Here is a 16450-nt window from a genome sequence, read left to right as displayed (position 1 = left end):
ATGTCCTGTGTCTTTTAAGCACTATCAACAATTTCTGTAAACTTTGTTGAGACTACGCTTTTCAATATTGGTTATTGGCCCCATAATTTGAGAAAGTTGTCTCACTTTTGTCTCTCACCATCTAAATTGGATCTTAAATACTGGAAATGAAAAAAAATGATTGAAATCCTCGTTAACAAATTGGAAGGCATTGTTATAAAATTGGTGTTTGCATCTCTTATGGGTTTACCAGAATACTTTGGCAAGATTATTGTTAGTAGGGCTACCATGCGATTGTCAGGAACCAAAATGTCTCCCAAATACAATGTCTCCAGGATGTTTTCTCCTATCCTTGAGCTTGAAGAATGACTAATAACTACGTCACTTCTTTTTGTTACCCACATTTGAAGCTGAGAAAGATACGGAAGAGATATAAAAAACTTGGTTAATTTTTGCAAGCTGTTTAATCTTTTTTATTTTTTATTTTTCTACATACATGATGTTTATTCTAAAGAAAAAAAAAAAAAAAAAAAAAAACTCTGCCTGTTTATCTCAAGGGTGGCATTCATGGGATTTGTTGTTTTGACATGATGGTATTTGGTTTGCTAGAATGGGGGAATGTGTGATAAAGGGGTATACTTATTCATCTTTCTCATTTTTGTAACATTTGAGCCTAATTTAGAGGGTGCCCAAATTGAAAATTCCGTGGAGACGTTGCCACAAAGTTGATACTCTAGGGTGGTAAAGTATAATTTGCCTTTGATCTTTAACATTCTTTTAATGCTTCTCAGCATTATATGCTTTGTCAATAATACTCTGTGCTTAAGAAAGGTGATAAATCTATTTTTCAGAATTCAAATACTAACCATGAGATTATTTTTCTTTGATAGTCGATACTCAATATATAATTGGGCGACGATGACTGCGTGAAGATATTGAAGAACTGCTACAGCGCTCTTCCATACGATGGAAAGGTTCTTGCATGCTATGGTGCAAGTTCTTCCAATATTTCCAGAGATTACCACTTATGCAAAGGTTAAATCACTACTTGATATGCATATGATGATTCAAAAACCGGGAGGAAGGGAGCGGCAGCAACATGAATTATTTGGATTGATATATGCAGCTGGATTTAAGAGCATTGGTTTCAATTGTCATGTCTATAATACGTTTATTATGGAGCTCAACAAGAATGGTATCATATGATGACATCCATATAGTAGTAAGGTGGTGTAGGGAATATACCTTTTGTAGGAGCTTACACACTCTAGTAGCTCTTTTGCCTAATTACTGAGATAAGGCAACCAATGCAGCTTCTGATGGCATTGTAATATCAGTATGCAGTTTCTGAAGGATTCCTCTAGTTTTTCAAATGGAAGTTGTGTTTACGACTAAATATTACATGGGCTGGTTGAATTCTTTGCCAAGTTCAATTCGGCTTTCACACATTAGCAACTCAGCCGTATAAGTGGTTCAACATGTCATGGGCTTTGTTCCCACGTGAGAAATGTATGAAGTGATTTATGATCCAATTTTATTATCAAATCTTGAATTTATTTTTTAGCTCTGTTTCACACTCAATTTTGGCTTTCAATACGTCAAAATTTGGTATTCAATGTGAAATAACAAATTGTTCTTCTTTGAGTAATCTTTCCAACGCATTTGGCATTGCCTTAATCCGAATTTTGAACAAGAAGTTATAGCCAAAACAGTACAATCAATTTTATGGCGGAGTTGTAGGATCTAATTTCACCAATTTTTCTTCTTTATTTGCCAAACTCCTGGGGTACCTGCAAAACATAAAAATCACATAATAAGATTAAATAAAATATAAAATAATCCTAACAAAGTATGAATTAAACATATAAAATACATACTATAACGTGCACATCTGCAAGTACCGAGCTATATAGAACCTGTGTTTAAATGAATAACTTTGAGTTGTTGGATTTTTTTTTTTTTTTTGGAAGGCCGCATGATGTTTTCAGAACTAGACGTTAACCGTATAAACGAAGTTAAAATTCGACGTCATCATTAATTTTTTAACAGTACATATTATGTAGTTTTATTTTACAACTACATAATCTTATCTTATCTTATCTTTTATATATATATAGAGAGAGCCATGTCAAACTCAAACTTAAAGAGTGGTGGGTGCTAAAGATTTTCAAGCTCACCATTGTCCATGGGTATTAAACTTCTATTTTTATAAAAATTTATGAGCCATTCAATGAAAAAATATTGATTCAAAATTAAGAGATCTATTAATAGAATAAGAAAATCAAATTAGAGATAATGAATTAAATTTACGTAAAATGAAAGCAAATATATAATGGAACAATAATTAAGCTTTGTCGGCTAAGTTAAGGTTGAAAAGAAGACGTACAACAAAGGAATAGAACTTGTGTCAAATCGAGAAGAATTATTTGAATCTACAGATTTTATTTTGTTTTATTACAGAAATAAATTGTTATATGGTTTATTTATTTTTTATTTTTTTAATTTAACAGTATATATATGGTTTATCTTTATTTTTTTTGAAATCATATCACTGATATTGCATTAGAAAAAATCAACTGGTCTAATGCTCATTGCGTGGCAGAATTAGAACCACCTTCATACGTATGGCTTATAAATCGATAAATATTTGATTAAACTTGCAAATATCTAAACAAATATATATAAAGCAGACTAGCTTCGATCGTCACTCCAAGTTTCTATAATGGCTACCTCTCTAAAGAAATTGACCCCAAAAATTAATGAGAATGAAGAAGAGAGCTTCACGTATGCACTGCAGGTGGCGGGCTCCCTTGTGGTGCCCATGACCTTGCGATCGGCCGTAGAGCTTGGCGTTTTTGAAATTCTAGCAAAAGCGGGTTCGGGAGCTAAGCTCTCCCCTACACAGATTGTTCAACAGATGCCAACCAAGAACCCTGAGGTACCCACGATGTTGGACTGTATTCTGAGGATGCTAGCCACCCACTCTCTGCTTGGTTGCTTTGTGGCTGCTGATGACTCTGGATCTTTGCAGAGGCTTTATAGTCTTTCTGATGTGTCTAAACACTTCGTCTGCAAGGAAGATGGTGTCTCTTTGGGACCTTTCACAGCCTTGATTCATGACAAGGTCTTCTTAGATAGCTGGTCTGTTTTCTATTTTCACCTCCACTTTTTCTTCTTTTCCCACCTTTTTCTGTTCATACTTAGTTTGTTTTCTTCTTTTGTTTATTTTTTTTTCCAAAAAAAAAAACAAAAAAAATTAGTCGACAATCTTTCATCATATTGGTACAATGGACATGTGAATCCATGGTTGAATTGGTAGAAGGAATGATTAAAAAATTATTAGGAGAATGATGTATAACATGACTTTTCTTTAAAATTGGTGGAGCAAATAAATTCAACATGCATACTAACTATCCTCCATAGTACGTGAGATAAACTGGGTCTTTCTCAATAATAATAATATATATATATTTTTTTTTGAAGATAATGATACTGATCTCATTAAAAGATGAAAGTCAAAATTAAGCATGAAGTTTATGCAACACAGAGCAACTTAAAACTCTGTCAAATCTTAACCAAAGCCAAGATGCGACTTCACCAACCTGCTAACCTATGTCTAATGTCAAATCTTTCGATACTAGATCACATCTGCTCCAGGCAGATTTCAACAAATACATAGGTGTAGCCCATAACTAAACCCCCACAATCCAAGGCCAGGGGACTAACTCACATCCACAAGCCAATAGGCCAGGACGCCTTATTAAAAGAAAAAAAAACTATTGTTAACCCATGTACAAATATATTTAAGTAATAGGTCTACTTCGAGCAGACTAGATCTACGACAAGTAGCTAAAAAACGATAACAAAAAAAAAAAAAAAACCTAAATAATAATAAAAATAAAAAACTAAAAAACTAAAAAACTCCACAAGCAGTAGTGGAGGAGCACGGTATCGTAAACATCCTCAGGAAGATGCACCAAAGCTGATGAAGACAATTAGATCTAAAAAAGATAAAACTAGATACGGATCATTAGGCAGGTACCTAAAAATACATAGCAGGGGGGAAAGGCATGAGTATTCTTTGCGAGGAGAGGAGGAGGGAAGATGGAAAAATAGAATCTTCTCCTTAAAGCTTTCTTTTTGTTGCTTAAAAGGAAGAGAGGAGGAGATGGTTTCTAGAGAGGGCAGAGTCTTTCCCCCTAGAAGCAGTTTTAGAAAGATAACAATTTCAATAATAATTTCTCAATATTCGTCCTAATTAAATGCCTTTCTCTCTCTCTCTCTCTCTATCTATCGTTACTATAAGAAGTTAGTCCCGCTTAGAAAAAAAAAAAAAAAAAAAGTAGTTTATGGATAAATTAATGACAAAGTTTTCTTCCAAAATTGGTTGGATAGGAATGACATAATTGGAAGAAATTTTATTAAAAAGGTATGTGGTCTTCCAACTTTGCATGTGTTTCTTACATACAAAATAGACACATAGCATTTTTATAGATTGGGATGGAGAAAATCTTTGTCCATGTATAAATATGCTCTTAAATGACCATTTGCCCCCAATAGCTTAAAATGATAGGAAAAAAGTAAATTTAATAATTTAATGAATACTTTACATCTCTCGCATGTGGGTAGGGGTGCAAAGGTGGGCGGTTTTTAACCGCCCGCTAACCGCTAACCGCTATAACCGCCAACCGCCTAACCGCCTAACCGTCTAACCGCATTAACCGCTAACCGCCTAACCGCCATAACCGCCTAGCGGTTAGCGGTTAGCGGTTAATGGGTCTACTAACCGTAACCGCTAACCGCTAACCGCCTTTTTATATAATATATTTTTATAATTATAATTATAAAAATATTTATACATATAACATAATCACTTGATCATTAAATCACAATTTTTTTTTAAAATAATTAAATCACAATTTGAGTATTAATATATTATCACTATAATTTATATGATTATATCATATAATCACTTGATCATTAAATCACAATTTTTTTAAAAAAATAATTAAATCACAATTTGAGTATTAATATATTATCACTATAATTTATATGATTATATCACATGAGATTGATTAATAAATCATTTGATTATATAATAACAAATTATACATATATAATATGACATAACTCATAAGTATACTAATTCATACTAATACAACAATTAAATATCTAGAAACTTATTTCCAATGTATGTTATAAACCTATAAGTTTATATAAGTCTACATATGTATATGAATAATATAAATGTATAATATCAATAGTTAATCATATGATTCAATGACAATTCAAATACTTTATTCAAGACTTCAAGTGAATCATATTATTAATGTACAATGATGATATGATTCGTATAATATCAAATTAAGTAATTGACATTGGATTAAACAATGACCAATGTGTTACTTATAAACATAATTTAAGTATTAATGTATTATCATTATAATTTTAGTAATTTATATATTATCACTATAATTGATATGATTATATCACATGATGACTTGATCATTAAATCATATGATTATATAATAATAAATAATACATATATAATATGACATAACTCATAAGTCATAAGTCTACAAGTTAATCATATGATTCATGTACAATGATAATCACAATTGATTCAATTGAATTAAACAATATATTACTTATAACTACAAGTCTACAATTTAATTAAAGCATTATTAGATACTTTAGGAATTTAGGATTTAGGAGTTTGAACATTACCATTTACCATTAGATATTAAGTTCAATTCAAAGAAAAAAGATTATAAGTAAATATGATAAGAATTTAAATAATTAATCATATGAATCATATGATATAATTTAATGAGACTATATGATTATATAATATCAAATTAAGTAATTGACATTAGATTCAACAATGTGTTACTTATAATCACAATTGAAGTATTAATGTATTTTTTGAACATTTTTTAGAAAAAAGAAATTTAACCATTTTTTGAAAGAAAAAAAAAAAGAAAATTAACAATTTTGAACAATTTTGAATTTTATATATATATATATATATATATATATATATGCTTATAGTTATATTATATGCATATTGAATAATATAAATGTATAAGATAAATATTTAACTATATGATCCAATTACAATTCCAATACTTAATCAATTATTCATGTACAATGACAATGACAATGTGATTCATATAATATCAAATTAAGTAATTGACATTGGATTAAACAATGTGTTACTTATAACTACAATTGAAGTATTTTTGTTTGTTTGTAAGTTTATAAGATTAACACTTAATCATATGATCCAATGACAATTCAAATATTTATAGCAATTGGGCCCAAGAAGATATTAAAAATACAAGAAAAAAAAATGAGGGTAAAAAAAAGCTCAAAAAAAAAAGCAAAAAAAAAAAAGCCCAATTTTAAAAAAGCGGTTAGCGGGCGGTTATCTATTTCACTAACCGCTAACCGCTAACCGCCTAGCCGCTAGGGCGGTTACGGTTAGCGGTTATTGCCACTAACCGCTAACCGTAACCGCCTTTGCACCCCTACATGTGGGCTTAAAGCCTCTTTTAATAGGTGAGGCTCAACACATGGAATATTTAATTTAAATGGGGTGAATTGATGGAATTAAGATTTGAACTCATGACCTATAACTCTGATACCATGTTAAGCTTTTAAAAAAAGTGGTGATTTAAAATGGTATTAGAGCCAGAGGTTCTAACTTCGAACGTTGCCTTCGTCATTCATTACTCATTTCAATTAAATATTCCGCATGTTGAGTCTCACTTATCAAAAATGGAGTTTGAGTTAGAACTTTTGTGCTTCTGATCTTTTATCAATGAATTCCGAAAGGTTCCCGTTCAAAAAAAAAAAAAAAAAAAAAAAAAAAAAAATTGAGTCCACACATGAGAGGAAGTATTAAAGTATTGATTAAATTATTAAATGATTTCTTCCTATTAGCTTAAATTTTTAGAACAAGTGGCGATTTAACATATGTAAGAATTTAATGTCTCATACGACATAAAAAGATTATTAAACTCCAATGTTATAAGGTTATTTAATCATAATCCTATTAAACTATTAGGTTATTTAATCCATTTGTCAAATAAGAGAAGTGGTTTTTTTTTTTAGCCTATACCCTATAAATTTACACAAAATATATCCATAAGTTTGGTGTAACTAATTAAGATGGTTAAGTGAAAGAACCTGTTTTGTAGTGTTTATATATACTTTCAAAATATAATAAATCATGATAATTAAGATGTTAGAATTTATAGAACATTAAGTTTACACACGTATCAGAGACGACTAAGTTGTAACTTTCATGAATTTCTATTGTACCAATATATTATTTTATACGTACGTATATTCTTATGCAAATCTGTTATAGAATTTATTTGTAATTAATTAAGGCATGACCTTTTGAATTTTTCAATTGTCACTGTGCCGATGTTCATGATTTTTGTGCGAACTGTAACATCTGTATACTCTATGATTTTAACGTGTTTGAAACTTATTACTATATAGAACCATTATTTTTATACCCTATAAAACAAAAAGGAGAAAGATTTTTTGAATTTTTTTTTTTTGAGTATTTTGTTTTGTTTTTTTTGTTTTTGTTTTTTCTTTTAATTGGTGTTGCAATTTTTTTTTTTTTTTTTTTTTTACAAGTTGTTTGTTAATGTTTTGACTTTTTTAGTAAAAAGAAAAAAAAAAAAAATTAAGAGTGGATTATCAAACAATTTTTTTAAGCTAGTCCACTTGTTTATGAAAATATTGCACAGTTATGCCTAAAGTGCTTTTGGTGTGCAAAGTTATCGAGGTGTTTTTTTTTTTTTTTTGATATGTCCGCACAAGAGAAGGAGGAGGAGAAATTCGAACTAGTGACCCCCGCTTTATGAGGCGTGGTCCACAGCCGATTGAGCTACCCATTAGGGACAGCGGGGTGGTTATTAACCACTAATAATCATATAATCGCATAGGCCAATTGCAGTTAGTGATTTTAGTGGTAGACAAAAGCGGTTAATAATTGTGAACCGATTTCTTTACTTAAAGATATATAAAAAGTGGGAATGACTTTCAAACAGTAACTTTTCTTTTGCACTTTAAATTTATTATTTTATTTTTACTCTTTGTTCATTATGATTTAGCTAGATAAGGTTATTTTTGCCTTTTGACATTTCTTTAGATTACAAAACTACTAATTTGCCCTTCCTGTATCTAATAAATTTAAAAAGTTGTTTGGATATTTTTGTCTTTTATATTTAAATTATCATTTTGCCTTTTGAGTATGTAAAGGGTGAAACTTTTTTAGAGAGATTTTTTTTTGTCTTTTATGAAGGTACCTTCAGAAGGAATGGGCGATCTCAGCACTCAGCAGCCTTTAATATTTCTGCCAACTCTATCAGTCTATTGTGTCAAACTCAAGATTTTCTTCAGTGTTTTCTTTGATTTTTTGTAAGAAATTCACCGGCTCTTCAGAGAGATGAAGATATGTTCTACCAACTCTATCAACAACCGCCTGGATTTTCGGCTAAAAATCTGGTGTCTTCGGTCGTTGAAGATATAAGCTCAATAGATAAAAACCAAAAATTCCAGTCCTTTTGCTATCGCTGAAGAGAGAAGCAGCTGCTCATCACAAATTCTCTCCACTATAAGGTATATTTTTCTCTTCGATTTTAATTCTTTGCTCTAAAATCTATTGATTTTGTTTTGAGAGAGAGAAAGAGCGAGGAAGAGGAGGGTATTCTGTATTGGTTGGTTGATTCGAAGATTGTTGTTATGTGGTATGTGAGATTTTGCTTATTGTGAATAACGTACTAATATGCGGTTGGTTTGGATTTTCTGGGATAGGTTTCCTTATGATTTGGCTTATGGGTATTGGTTTGAAATATGTGATTGAAGGTATTTTTTTTTTTTTTTCTTTTCTTTTTCTAAGCAAATAAAGAAAAAATTGTGGTTTGCTATTTATTCTCGTGGTTTGGCAGCGTAATTGGACAGTGTAATTGGACAAAATTATCGGGCTACAGCTGAACATGTAATTCTGGTGATTTTGTTAAGAAGAAAACTGTGGCTTCGGTTACAAGAGAAGAGTATGTTGAGAAGGTAATAAAGATTTGCTATTGTTTATTGTTGATGGATGTGTAATTTGCATGATGAAGGGTGTGATTGGGTGCCTATGACGTGAGCTTGTTGTAGAGAAATAATTTTTCGAAAAAAAATCGAGGAAGAGAAGGAGAAGCTTCAGAAGCAACAAGATTGAGTTCTTATAGAATTTTGTGAAATTTAGTGTCTTTTTTAGTGAGGTTTTTTGTTTGTCTTGTTTGATGGTTAATTTTTTTTGTTCGTTGTATTATAGGGAGGAAGAAATTCAATTAAGGCACATTGAGGTTACAATTTTTCATGAAACCTTTCAAACTTTTTCCCTTTGTATGGGGGTTAAGTGTGTATGCGGTTACTGTCTATATTTTACTCGTTCTGAAGTATTTGTTTTAATATTTTTGAGAGCTTGTTTTCATGACTATATATCAATTCTGAAAATTACTCGTCAACTTTTTTACTTACATGGACTGGTAAGATTTTTTTTCCCACATACTGCTTAAAGCATTAGCATGTTTCTATTGTTTGGTTGGATTGTATGCTATCTTGTTCTCTCTACCCCAATATTGTGGCAAGTTGATGGATATGATGTTGAAGTCTTTTTGTTTTGTGGATCTTTCTAAATATGTGCAATTATAAGTTTTGTGGCTGGAATATGGTCTATGGCATCAGATTCTTAGTTCTGAGTTGTGCAAAGAGAGAGAGAGGGGTCTAAATAGTGTGCCTGCCAAATTTTTTTTTTGTACAGAGGCTTGTTTGCACATATGCAGACAAATACACGTAAAAATGGTGCTCCAAGTTTTGTTGTCAGAGAGTTGTGGAAAGGTAGAGAATGCCTATATTCTTTGGTAGAGAAGGCCTATATCCTGTCGGACTACCAAATATGGTTTTCCCAGAATATGATGCTACAAACCTTGCTTATTGTTATTGTCATTTATCTTTAATGTTAACAAAGACTACAATGAAATAGGGAAAAAAAAAAAGAAAAGACTACAATGAAAAATATCTGCTTGAAAATAAAGAGAATCAAAATAGTGATATGCTTTTTGAACATCTAATGCTATGCCTTTGTTATGGTTTATTTTTATTTATGTTTTCCTTTGTAAATCCAACCTGGTTGCCAATGGTAATTGAGGAGCAGATTGGACACATCCTATTAGAATTGTAGCATTCATTTGCTGCTAGGTTTGGTGCTTAATCTTTTGGTTCATAGTAAGAAACAGTTGGAGATTGGATAAAAGGATGCTGACCGGGTGTCTTGCTATTATATACCTTACAAACAATATCCCTTTTGATTATATAAATAACTTATCCACATACATTCAAACTAGGACAGATTTGTGTGACTCTGTTAGCAAGTTCTAAAATTTTTTAATTATTCTGAGATTGGGTTTGTTATAATGCTAGATTTTGAAGAAGTCGAATAAAGTTTATATTTTTGAAGCGTTGGTCTAATTTGCAATATGATTGCTGATTGATTCGTATCTTAATATTTTTTGATAAGTAATATGTTGAAGATCATTTTAGAATAAGATTTACACTATATGTGTGCTTCTTTTCCTTGGTTCTATTGGTTAACAAATAGATTGGTGATATGTTGAGATTCCCATTTTTGTTTATGTGAAGGAAAGTGATTTGCACACGAGAAGAACTTGGCATACAAAGTTTGTTGATAAGATTTTGGAAGGCAGCGAAACCAATTAGTTTGGAAGTTTCATAGGCAATTGCAAAGTCGGAATAGGCCCTATGCAAGTACTAGCTAACCTGAAGGTACTATTTCAGTTCATTGTTTTTCATAGTCATTGTGTTTGACTCAAATGTAGAGATTTGCTTCGATATGTATTGGTAAGATTGTTACAGGTACAGTGATTGTTTGGTTGCTGATTGGCTATATATCTTTGTATAGTTCTTTTTTGGTTAGATTGTATCGTTCCTATTCTAATATATTTTGAATTGTACTACAATCAGGTTGCTTACTAGGGAGATCAATGCATAGACTAAGGGAGTGGCAACAAAAATTGAATGCAAGAGAAGAGATTGTCACATGGACTTAGGGTCTTTCGAAAAGAACTAAATTCAACAAAGACAAATAAATACATTTTTATTATATAGAATATTAACTTATTTTCCTATAATAGCATATTAAGAATACAAACACATGATCTCTTTTGTGGTTACAATATGTGTTTGCCCTTTATAGGAGTTTTTTTTTGTACTTCATATCTACTAACTTTTGTAATGTTATTCATGTGTAAGAATTTAAATGTGCACTTGTTTAAGGACGAAATATTGAATTTATGTTATTAATACTTTTTATAGATGATATTTAGATTTTAATGTTAAATATCACATAATGAATTACATATATTATTATTGAACACAGGAAATCAAGCACTTGCCATCCCACTAATATATATATATATATATATATATATATAATAACAAACTACAATATTTGTTCCGCCATTTAATGATTCAATAGATATTTTTGAGTTTAAATGTTTAAATCCATCACATATTTTGAAATAACAATATCGTTAAACCCAACCCCCTTATATTACAATATTAATGTTTTCGAGTTTAAACTGCGAATTGGGATAAACAAATTAATTAGATCATAATTCGAACATGTAGGCTGCCTCTTCCACTACCTAATCTCTCTATCGTTCATGTGAGCTTTGCTTGTCCTACAATTTGCGTTGGGTGATTGCTCTTGTGTCTGTTTATAATTAAGTGATTTTGACAAAATTAACCTAATACTAAATAAATAATATAACTATTGCAAGATTTTTGTTTACTTATAGTTGTTGTCATTGTAGAGTAACATCATGTGGTGCATGGGATAGACAGTGTAGTGAATTCCAAACTACTAAAGTTTAATTGTTCTAGATTCTGGTACATTCTTTAATGAATTTGTTGTGAAACTCATGAAATATATATATATATAGTTAAGATCTTGGAATTTATATAATATTTGTAGATTTATTTACAAAGTATTGCACGTACAATCCAGTACTTGTGCTGATTCTGGTCTGAATTCATTGATAGGTCTCAACTAAAAGATGCAATTCTTGAGGGAGGAATTGCATTCAACAGAGTTCATGGCATGCAGGTCTTCGAGTACTTGGGGTTGGAGCCCAGGTTCAACCGGGTTTTTGACGCAGCCATGTTCAACCACACAACCATTGTTATTAAGAATCCTTGACTCCTACAAAGGCTTCTAGCAACTCAAGCAATTCGTTGATGTCGCCGGCGGTCTAGGAGTCACTCTCAACTTGATCACTTCCAGATACCCCCATATCAAGGCCATTAATTTCGACTAGCCCCATGCTATACAACATTGATGCAACGTGGCTTAGTGGACTGCAGCGAAGAACATCAATAAGCAGCGGATAAATAACTCCAGATCTAGATTCTACCAAAGATCTAAGAATTCTTCTAAAAACAATAGATACTCTCAAAAGTTTAAAGGAAAAGAGGAATAAACTCAACTCTGAGTATTCTCATTAATTAAAATCAGTAATAATCAACAACTGTCTTTCTCTGGAAGCTATAAGCATATATTTATAGCTCAAAACCCTGAATATAATAAAATATGACATAAATACCTCCAAAACCCTAAACCTAATAAAATAACGCAATATTGACTCCCAAAACCCTAATCCTACTAAAACAAGGAAATAACGACAACTTAACCTAATTAAAACGAAGAAAATAACATAAAGGTCCGGCATGCGCTCGCTCGCAGCACGTGGGTGATCGATCGCAGTACCAGACGCCCAACTGTTATCCAATCTGCATAAAAAATGCCCCACATTATCCTGGTTAATTTGCTCTTCTTTTATATATATATAATGTTCTTCATAAGCTATATATATTTGTGTGTGTGGGGATAAGGAGAGGTGTTAATTAATTGGTGTTGTAGGTGTGGAACATGTCGGGGGAGACATGTTTGAAAGCGCTCCTAAGGGGGATGCCATTTTTATGATGGTGGGTTTGATTGATTTGTGTACTTTTTGTATATGAGTTGAAGAGAAATGGTGTTATAATTTGGATACATTTTGTAGTGTATACTCCATGATTGATGTGATGAACAGTGCTTGAAGCTGATGAAGAACTCCTACGAGGCTACACCAAATGATGGAAAGGTGATGGTTGTGGATGCAGTTCTTCCAATTATGCCTGAGATTGGCACTTCTATGAAGAGCAATTGTCAATCGGATGTGAGCGTGATGACTCTAGTTAACCCAGGAGGGAAGGAAAGGACGAAAGCAGAATTCATTGCCTTGGCAACTAAAGCAGGGTTTAGTGGCATCAGATATGAATCTTTTGTCCATAATCTTTGGGTTATGGAGTTCTTCAAGTAGATTGCTTGCTTGTAATATTAATTTGGAAATCTGTTGGGGATAAAATCTACTATGGGTCCCACTATGTCTCAACAACCCTTAATTATCTTATAAGGTCCTACGTTATCTTAACTACCTCACATTATCTCTCCACTATTTCAACTGATTCTTCAATCATCTGAAGGGAGAAGATCAAGGAAGTAGTTACAGAGATAAAACCCTATCAAAGAGAACTCAAGACATCGCTAAAGGGGATCAGTCATTATTTCTCAATATATTGCTAACTCCGGCTACATTTTGACCGCATATACGACTGCTAACTTAAGCACCGGAGGGTCTACGGGGCTTTCCCTGTAGACCCCTTTGACGCTCTTATTATTTTGTAGGAGCCCAAAGGTCACTGATTAGAGACGCCTCGAAGAACATGAAGATCACACCAAACGGAGACTGTTAGATCCAAAAAATGCATCAACAGTTTGGCGCCGTGTGGGAATTGACTAGGTTCTTGCAAAATCAAAATCCGTTGTGGGGGTGATAATGCGTTTGGGTGATACATCAACTAGCCGAAATTAGATCTACACAAATCTATAATCACGGACCCCAGATCAACTGCGTGGCGATCTGCTCATACATACACTAAATCGGTGTTTGCTTTCGTCATATCTACACTTACCCGATGGGTCTACACAGATTTACAATCATGGATCCCAAATCCACCCTATTGCGATCTACGTACACCAAATCGGCGTTTGCTTTCGTCCGATCCGCAAGATGAAGTTAAGGGGAGTTCAGCTAGGGACAAATTCATATAAAGTACCCGAAAGGAGGTGTCCCAGATCTACGTTTCATCAGGTTCACGAAAATAATTCTCCTACGTACAGATATTATGTGTGAGATTTCCACGCTCAACTGTGTCGACCAACGCTAAATCAGTATTCATGTGTCTAGGAGTACGAGATAAATCTTATTTTCATTCCCCTTTTTAGTAATTTATAACATGAATGAATATTTGTGTTTGATATGCGTGTCTAAAAAAGAAATGTCAAGTTTGACTTTTCAAAAAGATGAAGCCAACAAGTTGGTTGTCAAATATCCTAGAAAATGTGTCTCTTCTCACTTAAATTGTCATAAATGAACATGTGTGTTCAGAATTAAATTGTGCTTTGATTCGGCCTATCTTCATGCAGGTTCTCACACTTAGCAGTGACCTCTCCTACAGACCAGCGGCTAACGAGAAGGCCTCGCGCAACGCAACCTAGCTTAAAGATAGGCCGAATTCCCCCTGAGTCCCCGGTCGTTTCAAGGCTGCGTATCGCCATCCTCGAATCACTGATTCCGCGTCTCGTCATCCTCGGGGTCACCGGACATCAACATTAGACTCACTTCGTCTGCGGAAGCGCCAGCACCTTCGTCGGTGATCCATCATAGTCGTCAACAACCTCAGGTTTGCCGACGAACTAGCCGCGCTCTCCGACGAACCAGCGCCCCAGCGAGCACAGCACCTCACCTCTGTAAAGGTGCCACCAGGCCTCGGGCAATGCAATCCAGCCTCAAGAAACGCCAGAGTCGACCTAGTCTCGGACTCACCATGAACGAGCCTGCCTCGGACAGTGGGTCACCAAGTTCTGTCGTCGACGCGCCGACCCGGTCTCGGAATCACCATGAACAAGACTGCCTCGGACAGTGAGTCACTGTGGCCGTCGAAGAGCCAACCCAGCCTCGGGATCACCATGAACGTGCCCTTCTCAGTCGCCGAGCCTCGGGTCCATCTGAATGGGTTGCCTCAAGGATCGCCGAACCTCACATCTAATGTTGGTGAACTAGACTTAGGTTCATGTCCGCCCCGCCTGAGTGCAGCGTAAGTGTACCCAATGTGTGGTATTTCTGATTAGTTTTCAAGAAGACTCTTTCTTAATCGGGGTGCATTCACATGCAAAGCTTTACAAAGCTAACAACACCCAGATATTAAGAAAACATCTTCTGTGTTTCCTTGTCATTTATAATAAACTGTAATTTACAGCTACGCCATGATTATTATTGTTATTTTCTCCAAGCTTGGAGAAAAGGATTTTAATAACCCACGCAGGTAAAAAAGCTAGGAAGGACTTCGACGTTGACCATGCAGGTCCTCTTCGCTTAGCTACGTGGCTACGTCCCCTTAAGCTCAAGTGGAGCTCTTCATTGTGAACCTTTGCCGACCCTGCTACTACCGAGCAAACTTGCCGTCCTGAGAGGCGAAGCATTTACCAGTGATCCGAGTATGATTCGCCGGACCATGCCAAATATTCGCAGAGACCTGCTGTCCCAACACGCTAATCCATAGCGGGGAACAAAAATTGGCAGACTCATTCACCGAGCTTCTAAGCCTTGTCGAGTCTGCCAAGTCACCGAGCCACCGAGCCCACCTAAAGCGCCGACCAAGCCTCGGGTTCATCTGAACGAACTCCCCTTAGTTGCCTTACTCGGGTTCGCTGACCCTCTTTAGAGCCATCGACCCATACTCAGGTTCACCACTCCTCAACATCGCAGTTTCAGCCCAACAGTCTCGTGATCACCAGCGACCACGCCTATGTTCGCTGACTTCTGTTTTAAGGTCGCTGAGGTGACCCCGAGCTCACCTCAGGTTCACCAGCTCCTGCTTGTGGCTCTATTGACTGCATTGGAACTTTTTGTTTACAAGGACAGCTCCACAAAAAAAAAAAAAAAATGTTAGTCAGATTGCAGTACGCCCGTAGCAAGAGCGTTGCATGAAGACTTTGATAGAGGATTCCGAGGATAAAAAAGTCCGAAAAACTTCGAGAAAAATTTTCCAAGGATAAATTTCTGAGAAGAAATTTCCGAGAGTCAAAATTTCAAAGGGACAAAATCCGAGGAACAATCCCGAGAGTCACAACTCCAAAGGGAACAATTCCAAGGAAAAATCCCAAGAATTATAATTCCTAAGGAACAATTCCGAGGAAAAAATCCCCAGAGACAACTCTTAAGGGAAAAATTCTAAGAGAAAAATTCTGAGAAAAAATTCCGAGAGCCAACTGCTTTGA

The 16450-nt window shown here is 34.1% G+C and overlaps 1 protein-coding gene, 1 long non-coding RNA gene and 1 pseudogene across 2 annotated transcripts in view; all 3 read left to right on the top strand.

Moving 5' to 3' along the window:
• The window catches only part of LOC132186637 (caffeic acid 3-O-methyltransferase-like), a 68907-nt gene that overhangs the window by 13158 nt on the left and 39299 nt on the right, over positions 1-16450 (top strand). The window lies entirely within an intron of this gene.
• LOC132187345 (cathecol O-methyltransferase 1-like) lies at positions 2702-13430 on the top strand (annotated as a pseudogene).
• On the top strand, positions 8352-11344 carry LOC132187346 (uncharacterized). The gene is made up of 3 exons (XR_009440823.1): positions 8352-8622; positions 10690-10833; positions 11032-11344. It is a non-coding gene; the product is annotated as an uncharacterized LOC132187346 (long non-coding RNA).

The sequence above is a fragment of the Corylus avellana genome, chromosome ca7 (assembly GCF_901000735.1).
Source record: "Corylus avellana chromosome ca7, CavTom2PMs-1.0".
NCBI classification, from domain to species: Eukaryota; Viridiplantae; Streptophyta; class Magnoliopsida; order Fagales; family Betulaceae; genus Corylus; species Corylus avellana.
Note: the sequence above shows the minus strand (reverse complement) of the source record. Positions and strands in the feature narration are given on the sequence as shown.